This window comes from Homalodisca vitripennis, chromosome 1, assembly GCF_021130785.1.
Source record: "Homalodisca vitripennis isolate AUS2020 chromosome 1, UT_GWSS_2.1, whole genome shotgun sequence".
Lineage (NCBI taxonomy): Eukaryota > Metazoa > Arthropoda > Insecta > Hemiptera > Cicadellidae > Homalodisca > Homalodisca vitripennis.
The window spans coordinates 145,817,222-145,835,365 of NC_060207.1; the positions used below are offsets into that span (position 1 = coordinate 145,817,222).

General features: G+C 36.6%; 1 protein-coding gene across 5 annotated transcripts in view; it reads left to right on the forward strand.

The window, feature by feature from the left end:
* The window catches only part of LOC124373301 (sodium/potassium-transporting ATPase subunit alpha), a 254,626-nt gene that overhangs the window by 100,150 nt on the left and 136,332 nt on the right, over nucleotides 1–18,144 (forward strand). The window lies entirely within an intron of this gene.

The window sequence follows — 18,144 nt, forward strand, 5'->3', positions numbered from 1 at the left end:
GAAAATTGTTGCTTAACTCTAAGTAGTTCTACCTCTAGGACAGTGAGTATCGTATTGTAGAATTCTCACTTGTTATGACTTTGGAGTGGTTAAATTGATCAGTTTTACTTCAAGCTTGAAATCTGTTTTTATAAGTTAGTGAATAAATCGATTTACTTTGGTAAATTCCATTCCATACTCAGCTGTGGGCTCATGTTCTAGGTAGTGCGGCCGGTTTATCTCTGGAAGTCTTTATCCTGTAAAATCGGGCCTTGACGATATTGTATAGTGGACGGGTTGTCGTATCGTCACGTCACATTCCTCAAACAACCTGCTTGTTAGGCTACCATTTACGTAATTCAAAAATAAATCGGACTATTGAATTATAAATATTCAACAGTTAAATTTTCAACCATTTTCTGATTTTCTATTTAAAATGTCAGGAGTATAAATGTATTTAAATGTTTTTATTTTTCATGCGCTTAATTCACATTAATAAAGGTCACCGTACAGATTATAACAATAGTAACTAATTAATACTAGTCATCTTGTTGCAAAACTCTTTACCACTTAAAATTGTCATATTTCTCTTTTTGGATTTAACGAAGTCATTTAATTTCTAGGATACTGCGTATGGCATTAAAAAGCTGTATACAGTTAAAGAAAGTTTTTTTTTTCGTAAAAGGGAGTTTAATCAGATGGAATATTACAGTCAAAACTTTTTTCTGTTTTAGTACGTAAGGAGGAATTTGACAAGTCCTGAAAAGTGTGCGGATTTTTTTTAAAAATAAAAATGAAGGAGGCGGTATGCAGTTTTAATTTTTTTTTTTAAATATAAATCAAGTGACCTAGAAAAAATATTTCAAATTGATACATTAATAAATTACTATGTATATATTTATACTCGTATTTTCAAAACATAAGTCCAAAGTCGTGTATGGGCTCTGTTACTTGGACAAGTGTTGGTGGGGTTTCGCGTTGTGCCGGGGTTGGAGTTTACACATACCATCAGATATTTATCTTTACGTTAAGTTTATATGTGCATTTCATACGGAAGAGTTAATCTAAGCAAACAACTGATATATTACTTAAAACGAGTTTGAAAAATGTATATTTTGTACTAGTGATGTTATTATTAGTTTCGTATGAAGAAAAATAAAAACTTACCAACCTAAGGTGAAATATCATTCGTTTGAGGGTCTGTAAATTTGCTTTAACGCAATAATTATATACACATTTTGTGCAATATTTAAAACAGCTATGTAGTCAAATTGCAATGTTTGGGTTTTATTTCTTCAACGGATGACGGCAAATCAGAGTCGTTGACTGCACAACTTCTTGATGACAATTAAAAGTGAGTTTCATAATTTTATTTTGCTTGTTACTATTGAGAAATCATTTTGTTACAGAGCATTATCACATTGCACGTTTAGATACATTTACGTATATATATATATATATATATATATATATATATATATATATATATATATATATATATATATATTGTGTTTATATTTGTGACTGATTTCAATGAAACTTTAAACACAGGTTTTAAAAGTTAAGGATGCAGTCAATGGACGAAAACTGTTTACGATGTAGATTTCTACACGAGAAGGCTAGCAACTTTAATGATCGATCCTAAAAAACAAATTATAACTATTTTTAAAAGGGGTTAATGTGCTAGCAATGTTTGTTCTTCTTAAGAAGTAACTAATACACCGTATTCATAATTGATGCTTAAATGTTCTACTCCTTAAAATTCCTAAGGCAAAACCTACATGACCGCTATATTTAACTATATAGATAGAAAAGATAGTTGAAAACAAAGAGAGCATTCATATTTGTGTTGGTTAACAGGTAGGTCAATAATAGTACTTTTATTTCTCAGAAACGTAAAATGCAAACATTTAAGGGCGTATTTATTAATTATTTAAGTTGTAGAAATAATTAGGTTATTCCTGTCGTAACGCTTGTAACATGTGTGCTTTGGAAAACTAACTTGTTACGCACAATGAAATCCAACATTATCTTACAAAAGCGAAATCTATCTAGGTCTAGTGAACTGAGCAAAGTCAGCAATCAGCAGTTCAGTGGATTGAATAACTGAAGTGATGCAACTACAGTAGGATTGGGCTGTGGTGGACGGTTTTGAATTTATATTCATTGAAATTTACACAACTTTAAGAGATTTACTGTTTCTCAGCCCGATATAAACGGATAGTTTATTGTATGGAGTCTCAGAAATTGAAAATTTACAATAGTTTGATTAGCTACTTTGATCGCTTCTTAGTTCTTCTTTCTTCCTTGTTTTTAAGACATAGGTTTCCACATGATTAAGATACAATTTAGAATTAGTAATAAGTTGCCATCAAGATGGTCATATTTTGTACTGATAGATTTCACAACACACACTTTAACAACACAGGTTAAGTATACATAGTGGTCGGTCTGCCAGTTCCGAACCCAAACATGAATTTCCTCTTCCGTAGGATCATGGATTTATGTCGGGAGTCTTTGCGATGGCTATGCCATGAATTAAGAATTATCAGTTATATCCAGTGGATCAAAGTCAATGTCTTTGGTAATTAAACAATTATGTTAGAAACAATGTGTTGAAGTATGAACAAGGATGCAGGTTCGATACAATTACAGACAGCTCTAGAGGTTTGTGGAACCATCTGGCTTTCTCGGAACCTCATTTGCAGTTGACGTGTTGTTTGGGTCATGGTATTGCAGATTCAGACCAGTCAGCGGATTCCGTGAAGGCGGCGATAACAGAACTGGTGACCCCTTGTCGATAAGCGGTGAATACTGCAGTTGTGCGCTCTGCAATCGAACAGAGGGGCGTGTTGTCACAGTCACAATGTATTTGCGAATAGCTCCGTAACTACATAAGCAAGTTGTTTGTTCACTCTCATTACATAAAATTGACAAAATAAAGTTACAATGCGCTTTTGAGGGCACGGCAGAGTTCGGCAGTAATATATTATCACACATTCGATTGAGTGCTTAAGAACAGTACAATTAACCATCTCCTATAATTACGTTATGGTCAATATAAGTAAGAGTCAGTCATTAGGTTATTGGGGTTTTTGATTTTGGGTTACATAATAATTTAAAGATTAGAAACGGTGCTTGTTAAGGATGTATAAGAAGAAAGTAAAACAAATCTTTAATAGGAAAATTTAAACAATAATTTTGTAATTAAAATCCAAGATTGATTTTATATTTAAAATTTAACAATTGGCGTTTTAGCAATTTCCGTGTAATAGGTTTTGACTCTCATTATATATGGATCTGGATGGATGAGAGTTTTCCATTTTCCTAGTTTGCCCAGGTTCATTTCATCAGCGTCATATCTATCCAATCTAGAGTTAGCTTGAGCATCAAAGTTATCTTTAATACCTTTTTGGACAGATTTAAAGGTATGAAGTTGCGATTTCTTAGCGTATACTGGTGTATTTCGTCGACAAGCGTAGTTTTATTACAATTTATTCTTAGTCATCAGAATTAGTTGGTAATTCTGGTAATCGGATAAACGCAATGTAAATTTTATACTTACACGCTAGATAGCTCATATCATTCAAAGGGAAAAGAAGATTTAGTGCGGGAGCACTGTAAGTTATGGTTACTATTGTTGTAGTCTGTGCGGCGTATTACTCTACTTAGGTGTTTTGGTGCTTGCAACCCTGGCTTCACGTGTGTCCAACTTATCATTGGAATGAATTGTGATTGTGTGATGCTCGAGTATACTGAGCCCACGCTTACTGGATACGGACCAATTGAAGCGGTCACATCTGGTTACAGCCTTTCTTTGTCCGCGGCCTTTGTCCGCAGAATCTGCCTACCGCTGGCCTTGCATGTCGTTGGCCCTCCCTCCATTCATCTCTGGACGCTGGATGCTGTGTTAATCGTCAATTCATTCACACCTGTGTACTGAAAATATGCTTGTCTAAATTGGGTGGCCAGTTGAAATAGGAGAAATAATTTATATAGATAAAATATGTTGTCCGTTATCTGGTTACTAGATAGTTAGTTGTCAGAGATCTTATAAGGAATGCTCTGTTTCACCATTAGTTATGCTTCAATTCAACTTTTGTTTATCTCTCCATCAATTTCTATTATGTAAAATGTGGTACTATCTCAATTGGGCGGTCAATGGAAATAGAAGAAATATTTTTTAAAAGGTCAAATATGTCCTCTGTTCTGCGGAAACTACTCGTAGATAGCTGTAAGAGATCTTAAAAGGAATATCCTATGTAGGTAACCACTAGTCACAGTATGTCCACTGATTACTTGTTATGTTTCCGTCGAAACAGCGAGACAGTTTCAGATATACGTTTATTTACAACCTATCAATAAACTCGTAATCGAAGCAACTGTCCCCCACAAAAAAACAAAATAAAAACAACAAAATCAAATCTACGGCGCTTCCAATCTTTATTGACAAATATATTATTCTCTAATTCGTTAATGGACACACTTCTTTTTCAGCCTCTCCTGCTGTTCGTCACAAGGCTTTCCGTATTGGCCAATTGTATCTACGTGGCTGTCATCGATAGAGATGTTTTGTAAAATACGATTTCGTATGATTAATCCCAATTCAGGAACTCAGATACAATCTCTTCAATAATACTTATGTATTTGTACTTTAATTATATCAGGTGTCTTATAAGTAACCTCCCTATTAAACATATAAAACAAATTTTAATGAATACTACATGAAACATGGTTGTTGATGTTTGTTGATTCTTGTAATACATTATTTTATGATTTGGTGTCGTAAGTTCTCAAAAAAACTAGTGAGTAAATGTTTTATCTACCTTACAATTACTTGAAATGTAATTTAAACTGTGAGGGTTTTATAAAACAATTCAAACTTTAATTGGCCACCAAATTTGATAGAGTGACATTAGAGACCTCTAGTTTGTGCCAATCTTCTTATTTTTATAATACCTTTTAAATTACGTGTCACTTGCTAGAAGTTCCTGCTTAAAATTTTTACCCACCCCTAAAATACAAAAACTTTTAGAGGGGAGGAGTAAAAAATGTTCATACATAAAAAACTTCTCAGTTGTTCATATAAACATCCTCCAAAAGTAAACCAATCCATTCATGAGAAAGTTAATATGGGGTTGAGAGACTTTTAAGACACCTGGTATTTCAATAAGTTTACGTGTATATCTACAATAAAGTTGGAACGTTTCTGTCGATTTTATAGCTTTGTTCAGAAAGTTTAATCGAGATGTATATGCCTAAAAGACACATATTGACACAAATTGTATTTGATTATCGGCGGGGATTTCAGTATTGTACATCCATCGATAGTCGAACTCGAAACCTACCTGATTGGACAGTGTTTGGAAAAAGAAGTATTTCAATATCCAAATACGGTACATAAATAAGTTTCAAAATAAAGAATATAAAATGTGTTACTTTGCTGCGTGCAGTGGTTGGTCTGAACTTTGAAGAAATAAGTGCCCCTCTAATGTAAAGAACTGGCGGCCAAGTGTTCTCGAGCCGAGGCGCTGCGGCTAGAGCGATCCACTTCACTCGACGATGAAGATCTCGAGTGTTCCGTCATCGCAACTAATTATCTATCATGATAAGTTGAGACTCATTTATTATGGCTCGTTTTGTAACTCGACATTTTTTATACGCCAAATGTTGAATTGCATCGTGGGATTGCTTCCAGGCATAAATCTGAGTTTCTGAAAATCACATGACATAAACATAAAATATCCTGAAACAATAATCACATTTCGTTGCCTAGACAAAATTAATTTTTGAAACTTCCAGGTTCTGTCTCAAAATACTCTATTATTATGCATGTATATAATATACGTAGTTCTGATTACATTATTTTTCTCAACGTTACAACAAATTATTTTCTTTGCTACTCTTATACTAATGTTATGTGTACATAATTAGCAGGTAAAATAAATAAATAATTGCGTCCGGACAACCGTGGGCCTCGAAAGGTTTATTGGCAGTAAAGTTCACGCTACACAAAAACTTGCATAGCTAACAGTTGCAACCCTACGATTTGCCAGCTGCGTGTCATCGATTGGGAGCATGGCGTCTGGACACCGTGGGCCTCAGAAGGATTATTGACAGTAAAGTTTACGCTACACAAAAACTTGCATAGCTAACAGTTGCAACCCTGCGATTTGCCAGCTGCGTGTCATCGATTGGGAGCATGGCGTCTGGACACCGTGGGCCTCAGAAGGATTATTGACAGTTTACGCTACACAAAAACTTGCATAGCTAACAGTTGCAACCCTGCGATTTGCCAGCTGCGTGTCATCGATTGGGAGCATGGCGTCTGGACACCGTGGGTCTCAGAAGGATTATTGACAGTTTACGCTACACAAAAACTTGCATAGCTAACAGTTGCAACCCTGCGATTTGCCAGCTGCGTGTCATCGATTGGGAGCATGGCGTCTGGACACCGTGGGTCTCAGAAGGATTATTGACAGTTTACGCTACACAAAAACTTGCATAGCTAACAGTTGCAACCCTGCAATTTGCCAGCTGCGTGTCATCGATTGGGAGCATGGCGTCTGGACACCGTGGGCCTCAGAAGGATTATTGACAGTAAAGTTTACGCTACACAAAAACTTGCATAGCTAACAGTTGCAACCCTGCGATTTGCCAGCTGCGTGTCATCGATTGGGAGCATGGCGTCTGGACACCGTGGGCCTCAGAAGGATTATTGACAGTAAAGTTTACGCTACACAAAAACTTGCATAGCTAACAGTTGCAACCCTACGATTTGCCAGCTGCGTGTCATCGATTGGGAGCATGGCGTCTGGACACCGTGGGCCTCAGAAGGATTATTGACAGTTTACCGCTACACAACAACTTACATAGCTAACAGTTGCAACCCTACGATTTGCTAGCTGTGAGTCATCGATTACACTCATTTTTTATTTTGTCAAAACCAGAACAAGATTTTTTTGTTAAGCCTAAGTGTGTTCTATACTTATTATTACAAAATTACACCATTTATGCACGGTACTGAGTAAAACATCTGTTATATTGTACAAAACCGTATGTTAAAGAAAAGACTAAACAGATTATTTGGTTAAAAATGTTTTTGTTGCATAAAATTTATTACAGTATATAGGCATTTAATAACACTCAAAGTCCCAAAATAATTCAGTAAAATGTAAAGTTGCCATATTTAGTCAGGCGGAGAAGGTCCATCCCAGATTAAATTCTCATTCCGGAAATTGCTTGTTAATGAGATTGTTAAAGCTATATTGCATCTCCTCCGTCATTTCGAATAGCGGTGATATTAAAAATAGCTTAAGCAATTCCGTATATCCTGTATTTATATGATTAATATCAAATAAGTGTTTGGGTGTTCTAAACTCACCTGAGCAAATGACAAATCCCAGTTTGATGCTCTAATAATCACGTTTTTGGATACAACCTTTAATTTTTTTATTGAAACCCTCAAAGGTGTGAGGGTAAATCCATTAAACAACGTCTGCTCCCATTTGCCTCTTTAGACGCCACGAAAATCAGAATTAACTTATAACTTTCTGTGTTTTAGATAAACTCGAAAACTCGCGCTTGGAATGTTTTGTTATGTATTTGTAAAGGAAATTATTGTATGGAGTGTGCACTTGTTATTACTCTAAAACAGTATAGGTCTACTGGTCTATTGATGATAACGATTGCATATACGTATCCTTGCCTGACAGGGAGTGGTTGTAAGCTTACTTTTGTGGCAGGAAATCAAATTAACACCTTTTTCCTGAATAATAATATTACTTAACAGGAAACGTTTATCACTTTAAATCACTTTAAAAACATGACTAAAATAAATATGTCCTTTCAATCATTTAATTAATAATCATTGTCTAATAGAAGTTATGTTACGCTGGTAAAGTCCTCAACGTAAATGATCACTATTTATTGCCAATGATTTATTGCAATAGTTGTTATGAAACTCTAGCAATTTATTTAGTACGACTCATTGCAAACAGTTGGAAGAGAAAAATACAGAATAACTTTCCATTTATAATTAATTATTAACATTCAAAAAGGAGCATATTAGCTCTTGATTTTTACATCTACGTTGTAGAAAAATAATTATTTAGCATTTATCTAATGTTGAAAGTTCTTTCCAAGTTGAACTTAAGCTAGCTGTCCTTATACTTTAGTAAGTGTTATGTTTACTTTAACGTTTTTAAATGCATGAATTGAAATTTTTTATTTTAACTATTAAGAAATTGAATAAGTATATAATGCAACTGCCATTTATGTACTCATAAACGGATGTTATGTTTAAAAACGTCAGTCTGGGGGACCTGACACATTTTGAATACTTCAATTTAAGTATTCATTCAGCTCTATAATTTATAATGGACAAGTTAGGCACTTTTCATTTATAACCCTTGTATCATATTTTGTATTGACAGTTTAAAACCATGAAATTACTTTTATACTCATAGTTATAAATAATCTTCACATATTTCCTTACCTAGTGTATATTGAAAAATAATTTCTAAAACGCTTTTATCTCGTCAATTAGTACTTTTGACTAGCCTTTGACACCACAGCTCCTAGACCTCGTTACCTAGAAAGTGTTTCGTCTAATAAAAAGTAATATATCATATGATGGGAAAGAACCATTAAGTAGTATTTCAACACCAAAGTTCAAAATTTTCCAACTACTCGTTTGGCTAATTTTCATTCACAATTCCAAAAATTCTAAGAGCTAACGTATGAGTATGCAGAACCATCGTCATTATAGCAGTGTGGACGAAGACCATAGGGCTATGTAGGCAGTATAGGGCGGAGCGGGCCGCCGGACGTAGGGCACAAATGGCTGTCGCAACCTCTCAACCAAGGACGATCCTCTCTTCTCTCCACTCAGCACATCCTTCGTTTCCGCGCTACCGAAGCTGCACAGGACCCCACAGTTGTTGGATCCCTCAGAGTCAAACTAACATATTATCTTTACGACATCGATCATAACACTGCAACAAGCTGTTATTTAATTAATTCTTTCTCCAGGTTAAACGAGAGTTAAAAAAAAAATGAAATAGGCATTAAATCTTAGAGGTATTTTTTGTACAAGAATACCATCCCTTGTTTTTTTTTTTAATTATAAAATTACAACTCGCAAACGTAATCAAATAATTCTGGTAGTTCATAACACTAACGTTACTGTAGTAAAGTTACTGATATGTAATAAGTCATTCAGTTCCCTAATAAGTCCATAGTTCCCATTGTTGGACTATGGAATATGATCAGAAGTTTAGTTTGTTATAATTAATGTTTTACATCTACAAAAGGAGTTTTTTGTTTTCAAATTGTAAAATTGATACCCGTAAGACCTATAATATGACGTCTAAAACTCTCTGTTTGTAGTCTTAACATTACCTTTTAGTTTTGTTTCGAGAAGTATAAACCTAGAAACATACAATTTTCAATTTTTTGTGGTTACCTTTAGAAAGATTTCTTAAATAAAATTCCCGAAAAAAACAACGGTTTTGGAATACACCGTAGAAGTCGATTCCTTATTTCAGTCTCCCTAGCTCAAACGGTCTCATCTCAAAGGTTTAGTAAATCATTTCCTCATAAGACGTATACATGGGCAAATTCTGTGAACAAATTAAAAGGTACTTTTTTATGATTACATTGTCTTTAGCCGTTTTTACATCGAATTGCAAATCGAAAATTACCATCTTTGATTGCCGAAGTTAGTTGGCAATAGAAGTTTGCAGTTTGGATTTGCAACGCAGTACAGTGTTCGCTTTATTTCTGTTTATAAACGAACCAGATCAAGCTAAGTGGCACACCCAGTGTACAAATGTCGAATGTGGAGGATATTGTACTTACTTCTGCAGCGTGTTTATTTTGGCTAAACATAGAAGACCAAGATGGTACTGGGCTAAACGTTTATTACAGACAAGAGCAAGGTACAGTATAGTAGTAGCGGTCTCTCCAAGTGCTTGATGTAAGCAGTCTGGGTTGGTCAGCACACCGACTCGGCAAACCTCCACCTCAATGCAATGATCCGCGCTGTTTCTCGCAGTATTGAAATTTTACATTATTTTTATTACTTTGAATTTTACGACTTTTATTACATTAGTATTATACGCAATAACTGTATTAAAATATTGTCATACCCTATTTTAATGTACTTTACTATCGTAATGCTAAAAATGTTACAGTAAATTTCTTTAAAACTAATAAATGTTTATTTGAACTTTTTATACTGTTCACTTACGTAATATTGATTATTAAAGTAAAAGGATGAAATTATTAGTTATTAATTATTGGTAATTTTTTTATTTGTTTATTTATTTATCATTATAAAAAACAATGTAGTAGCGAAGTAAATGAAACGCTGAGAGTGTTTTGACAACAATTGTAATTAATTAATTTGATAAATAATCCAACATGAATAAAAAACGGTATAATTTCTACTATTCATAATAAAATTTTGTCTAAAAGCTTATCTGTGGTCTCAGAACCATCCGACTTTAAATAAAGGCACATTTGTAAAAGGTTTAGTTAATAAACTTTGATGTTTTAAATGAATAAGACAGCTTTCACAAGCTGTAAAAATTATTACTAAGCACTGCAAATTCAAACATTTTAAATTTAAGTACATTTATTCAATTACAAATAACATAAATTCTGTCACTAAATCTAAAAAAAAACGAAGCCGTACAATTATACCTAACAGAGACCGCATATTACGATATAGTCTCGCACTGTGTAAGATTTGGACCTCGCCGTCAGTGACTCCGCCTACATACCCAAGTGCACACCTTTTACTCCTTATATCATGCTTGAAGTGATTTAAACAGACATGATACAGATCCTTTGTCGCGATGGAAGTATAAAATACTGCCTTCGAATGTCTAGCAACGGTTTTGATATTTTAATTTTTGAAAAATAATGTAATTGGACGCAATACAATTTTCAAGAAAACCAGTTACGTGAAGCCGATTGGTGGGACGGGAGTTAGTTGTAGACTCAATGTTCGCTGCAACTCGCATTGCCAGCCGAAGTTGGCAATCGCCTTTGATATTCCATCGGAAACCAAATATTTAGTTGGCACCTTGTACAGTCGGTCTGCAACCACCAGAATTGCAGTAGTTTTGTAGCGTTCGTTTATAACTTGCCGATAAAAGACGGCAATCAAGGTTAGCAACTCCGGTGTTAACGCGGTTTTATACTGAGATGTTATATGAATCCAAAGTCGCCGACGTAGGCTCTAAAATGAATATCTAGCATCTCCTTTCCCCTTTAGTTCGGTTAAAAATAATATAGTAATACGTATATTTTGTTTTATTTTTCACACAAATTAGTGATAGCTCCATAGTTTTCTTGGCTTACCTAACCTCGGACATTACAGAGTGTCTACCAAGAAATACCGTTAATGAGGTTGTTTAATAAGCCGTAGTCCGCTCTTGTGTGCATGACGAGCTCTCATCTGTTTGTGTAAAGGGTGGATGCAACGGTACATATAAATGACTACAAGGAGTGGAGTGGGGCGATCGATGCTGTGTTGCACCGTGCCTTGCACCGCCCTCAGACCCCGTGGCGCCATCTACTCCACCGCTCGTGCTTTACTTGCTTTTAGGAACGACGGATCATTATTGAAATTTAAAGCACAACTTTCCAAGTACTCATAGTGGTATTGGGAGATCACTGAAACTATAATATTAACAAAGTATGGCGTTCAATATTGTATTTCACCGCCCTCAGACCCCGTGGCGCCATCTACTCCGCCGCTCGTTCTTTACTTGGTTTCAGGAACGACGGATCATTATTGAAATTTAAAGCACAACTTTCCAAGTACTCATAGTGGTATTGGGAGATCACTGAAACTATAATATTAACAAAGTATGGCGTTCAATATTGTATTTCACCGCCCTCAGACCCCGTGGCGCCATCTACTCCGCCGCTCGTGCTTTACTTGCTTTTAGGAACGACGGATCATTATTGAAATTTAAAGCACAACTTTCCAAGTACTCATAGTGGTATTGGGAGATCACTGAAACTATAATATTAACAAAGTATGGCGTTCAATATTGTATTTCACCGCCCTCAGACCCCGTGGCGCCATCTACTCCGCCGCTCGTGCTTTACTTGCTTTTAGGAACGACGGATCATTATTGAAATTTAAAGCACAACTTTCCAAGTACTCATAGTTGTATTGGGAGATCACTGAAACTATAATATTAACAAAGTAGGGCGTTCAATATTGTATTTCACCGCCCTCAGACCTCGTGGCGCCATCTACTCCGCCGCTCGTTCTTTACTTGGTTTCATGAACGACGGATCATTATTGAAATTTAAAGCACAACTTTCCAAGTACTCATAGTGGTATTGGGAGATCACTGAAACTATAATATTAACAAAGTATGGCGTTCAATATTGTATTTCACCGCCCTCAGACCCCGTGGCGCCATCTACTCCGCCGCTCGTTCTTTACTTGGTTTCAGGAACGACGGATCATTATTGAAATGAAAAACACAACTTTCCAAGTACTCATAGTTGTATTGGGAGAAGAATGGAACTACAAAAGTAATACTATTAAGCAATCGTTACTGTATTGCACTTCATCATCTTCAGACCTCTTGGCGCCGCCGCGCCGTTTACTGTGCCACACATGCTTTACTTATATTCAGGACCGGCAGACCACTACTGAAGTTAAAATCACTATTTTCCAAGTTGTAATAGTTTTGGATTGATATAAGCGTATATAAAAAATAAAAGAACAGAGCGACCTATATTGTATTTGACTGTCCTGTGATCTCGTGGTGTCGTCTACTTTACATAATGTGCTTTACGCGGAGCCCGACAGATCAATTTGGAAGTTATGAACATCTTGCCAAGTTTGATGCACAAGTATAGAGCTATATATAGTGATTACATTGAGCTTAGTCCGTGGCGTCCTATATCTTGTCGCTTGTGCTCTACTTAATGGAAGAGCCAAGATACATTTGACTTGATTATTATCCTCCGAGCGCCCACTACGTCGATACTTCTCCTGTTTGCGGCGGTAGTTTACCAAACCTGAATAACCCGGCGTATAATTATTTGATGGGACACTACCCGATTCTATATTACCAGAGTTCTGGAGGATTTACGAAGCATTCGTCTTAAGAGAAACACTGAGAACTAGATTAGGAATTCTTAACTCTGCGTTGTATGCTTGGTGGAAGTGGTATGGTTTAAGTATTAAAATAATTTCATTATTTCTACAAACTCTAATTTCAAAAGCTGTCAGGGCATCATCAATTGACATGAAAGCGTCTTTGAAATTAAATTTCGTGGAAATAATACAATTTTTTTTAAACTAATTTATTCGGTGGTTAGACGCTTATCCCTCTATGTACGGTTGAAGGATCTACTTACTGTCTTCGACAATTGGATGGTTAAACCCAATGCATGACTAATCCCATGGTAGCAGTGTGGAACATAGTTCCCTCACAAAGTACACGCATTATAAATTAGAACGAGTTCGTCTGCCAATGGTGATGTAGTCAAATGGCTTGACAGTTGGATGGATGCTTCCAAAGCATGAACGATCTCGTGGTTTGCAGTGTTGGACATGTTCGCTCACCAAGTACACGCAGTATAAATCAGAGTCTGTTCGTCTGCCGATGGTGATGTAGTCAAATGGCTTGACAGTTGGATGGATGCTTCCAAAGCATGAACGATCTCGTGGTTGCAGTGTTGGACATGTTCGCTCACCAAGTACACGCAGTATACATCAGAGCCTGTTCGTCTGCCGATGGTGATGTAGTCAAATGGCTTGACAGTTGGATGGATGCTCCCAAAGCATGAACGATCTCGTGGTTGCAGTGTTGGACATGTTCGCTCACCAAGTACACGCAGTATAAATTAGAGCCTGTTCGTCTGCCGATGGTGATGTAGTCAAATGGCTTGACAGTTGGATGGATGCTTCCAAAGCATGAACGATCTCGTGGTTGCAGTGTTGGACATGTTCGCTCACCAAGTACACGCAGTATAAATCAGAGCCTGTTCGTCTGCCGATGGTGATGTAGTCAAATGGCTTGACAGTTGGATGGATGCTCCCAAAGCATGAACGATCTCGTGGTTGCAGTGTTGGACATGTTCGCTCACCAAGTACACGCAGTATAAATCAGAGCCTGTTCGTCTGCCGATGGTGATGTAGTCAAATGGCTTGACAGTTGGATGGATGCTCCCAAAGCATGAACGATCTCGTGGTTGCAGTGTTGGACATGTTCGCTCACCAAGTACACGCAGTATAAATCAGAGCCTGTTCGTCTGCCGATGGTGATGTAGTCAAATGGCTTGACAGTTGGATGGATGCTCCCAAAGCATGAACGATCTCGTGGTTGCAGTGTTGGACATGTTCGCTCACCAAGTACACGCAGTATAAATCAGAGCCTGTTCGTCTGCCGATGGTGATGTAGTCAAATGGCTTGACAGTTGGATGGATGCTCCCAAAGCATGAACGATCTCGTGGTTGCAGTGTTGGACATGTTCGCTCACCAAGTACACGCAGTATAAATCAGAGCCTGTTCGTCTGCCGATGGTGATGTAGTCAAATGGCTTGACAGTTGGATGGATGCTCCCAAAGCATGAACGATCTCGTGGTTGCAGTGTTGGACATGTTCGCTCACCAAGTACACGCAGTATAAATCAGAGCCTGTTCGTCTGCCGATGGTGATGTAGTCAAATGGCTTGACAGTTGGATGGATGCTCCCAAAGCATGAACGATCTCGTGGTTGCAGTGTTGGACATGTTCGCTCACCAAGTACACGCAGTATAAATCAGAGCCTGTTCGTCTGCCGATGGTGATGTAGTCAAATGGCTTGACAGTTGGATGGATGCTCCCAAAGCATGAACGATCTCGTGGTTGCAGTGTTGGACGTAGTTCCCTCACAAGGTATACTCAGTATAGCTCTGTACTTGGATTGATATTTATTTGCCACTACATACGACCAATTTCATAACGAAGCTATAGTGGAAGGGGTCGCTAATACGACCCTAATATGAATGCCCGTCGCATTGTGCACAATGAGAACACCTATACATGTTGATCACACATGGTTTTGTAATCTGTGTCTGTGAATCTAAACGATGGCGATGCTGAGTTCGTTTTGAGCTTATTTGCCGTCGACATATTTCAGAGGGGAAGTAGGAGTGGAACTGAACTCGACATTCTCACTAATTCCATGTTAGCAGCACTGGGCATGGTCGCTCACAAAAGTGCACAGTATAAATTGGAGCCGGTTCGTCTGCCGGTGGCGATATTGTCGAATGGTTGTCTTTACACTTTGTTCTATTTGGCAAATATACCACTTCAACTGGCATGCCAAGACCTCGTTGTCTGATTGTCCAAACTCCAGTGTATGAGACGACGTTCAATACAGTACTCTGTGGCAATACACGTTCTAACAACATTTTAAAACTCACATGTACATTTCTTCTCATCTCAGTTCTTTAAAACATAACTGTCATGTAATGAACGAAACCGTAATCGAGTGTTCAATGGGCTCTGCGTTGTCTTTTCCACCTTCGTCTAGGATACATATATTGGAAAGTAACTGTGCATATGTACCTCTTCCCCCACTTATCGTCAATACTGTATTGTCTGAGTTCTGTGAATACAGTGTAGTCCTTTAATGTTAAAATGTTAATTCTAACAAGAGTGTTTGTACATGTTTTTATTTTATGAGTCATCGATACTTGTAAATAAACGTTGCAACATTTCACTTATTTATGAAATAGCTTTGTGTTAAGAGATATAAATTTTAATATAATTGTAGAAACTATTTGATTGCATTGTACATGGTTTCAGGCAATGTAAATGTAGGCCTACAGAAGGATTATGTATCAATCAGTACAATACAATAATATCGGAAAGGGGTACTACAGCCTCGGAGGATGTAGGGTCTAATACTACGGATAGCCACTGTGCTTTGTCAACAACAAAGGGCTTCTGTTATTACTCCTTTTTGTGGAGAAGTTTTACTCAAGTTAGACTTAGGATTGCTTAGCACATTTCATATTTATTATCTCTTTCGTTACGTTTGGGGTTCATGAAGTATCGTTAAATTTACTTTCTGCTTTTGTTAATGTTATATCTTCAACCTTTTTAAACTAGCAATACAAGTAATTTTATATCCACCCTCCCTTATACATAACTTAGTGGTATTAGTCAACCTTAAAATTGTATAAGAATACATAAATCACGCAATTTAGTATAATTCGTATTTTAAGAATAATCAGAATTAACATCGCATTTTAAAATTTTTTATCACGAATATTTATACTTTTTATACAAGTCACAAAATTTGTAATACGTCTCTTAATTGTTTCTAGCCAAAAATTGGTAATTCTTTCACCTTAAAATCTTTTTTTGATATTTAGAGAAATCTTCAAACTGGCTTTAAGCATGTCATAATTTGGATTTGCGTGTATAATGCATATTGTTTTGTACGTAATTTTTGTATGTTCATATAATATAAATAATAACAAATTGAATTAAAAATATAAAACGGAGATGGCCATATTGGGTTTCTTGTAATTAAACTGCACATTTCGTTAAAATAAGTTGATAGCTTGTACGTAGCGTGTCGTCTCATGTATGAATACCACACGTGTGTCAATGTATTAAATTGTACTATGTTATTTATGAAAACACACTTGTTAAATTATATTGTCATTATTTTGTAGTTTTTCTGAAACACTTGTCGCAGGTCGTACCGTGCTATATGTCGCAGATATAACCACAGGGCGGACCGACTGTGCCTTGTTAACCCTGTTACCCTGTTATTATTTATCAAAACACACTTGTTAAATTATATTGTTATTATTTTGTAGTTTTTCTGAAACACTTGTCGCAGGTCGTACCGTCCTATATGTCGCAGATATAACCACAGGGCGGACCGACTGTGCCTTGTTAACCCTGTTACCCTGTTATTATTTATCAAAACACACTTGTTAAATTATATTGTTATTATTTTGTAGTTTTTCTGAAACACTTGTCGCAGGTCGTACCGTGCTATATGTCGCAGATATAACCACAGGGCGGACCGACTGTGCCTTGTTAACCCTGTTACCCTGTTATTATTTATGAAAACACACTTGTTAAATTATATTGTTATTATTTTGTAGTTTTTCTGAAACACTTGTCGCAGGTCGTACCGTGCTGTATGTCGCAGATATAACCACAGGGCGGACCGACTGTGCCTTGTTAACCCTGTTACCCTGTTATTATTTATCAAAACACACTTGTTAAATTATATTGTTATTATTTTGTAGTTTTTCTAAAACACTTGTCGCAGGTCGTACCGTCCTATATGTCGCAGATATAACCACAGGGCGGACCGACTGTGCCTTGTTAACCCTGTTACCCTGTTATTATTTATCAAAACACACTTGTTAAATTATATTGTTATTATTTTGTAGTTTTTCTGAAACACTTGTCGCAGGTCGTACCGTCCTATATGTCGCAGATATAACCACAGGGCGGACCGACTGTGCCTTGTTAACCCTGTTACCCTGTTATTATTTATCAAAACACACTTGTTAAATTATATTGTTATTATTTTGTAGTTTTTCTGAAACACTTGTCGCAGGTCGTACCGTGCTGTATGTCGCAGATATAACCACAGGGCGGACCGACTGTGCCTTGTTAACCCTGTTACCCTGTTATTATTTATCAAAACACACTTGTTAAATTATATTGTTATTATTTTGTAGTTTTTCTGAAACACTTGTCGCAGGTCGTACCGTCCTATATGTCGCAGATATAACCACAGGGCGGACCGACTGTGCCTTGTTAACCCTGTTACCCTGTTATTATTTATCAAAACACACTTGTTAAATTATATTGTTATTATTTTGTAGTTTTTCTGAAACACTTGTCGCAGGTCGTACCGTCCTATATGTCGCAGATATAACCACAGGGCGGACCGACTGTGCCTTGTTAACCCTGTTACCCTGTTATTATTTGGTGCTTCGGCATGCGTCTATCCCAATAAACATTTATTCGGACAGTTCGACTAATTGTAAACATGGATTTCATAGAGTAGAATGATGTATGTAGAACTGTTAAATTATTGAGGTGCGCCATCAGAATGGAGTGTTACCGAGGTGCCAGGTATTGTAATAGCAAAGAGTATG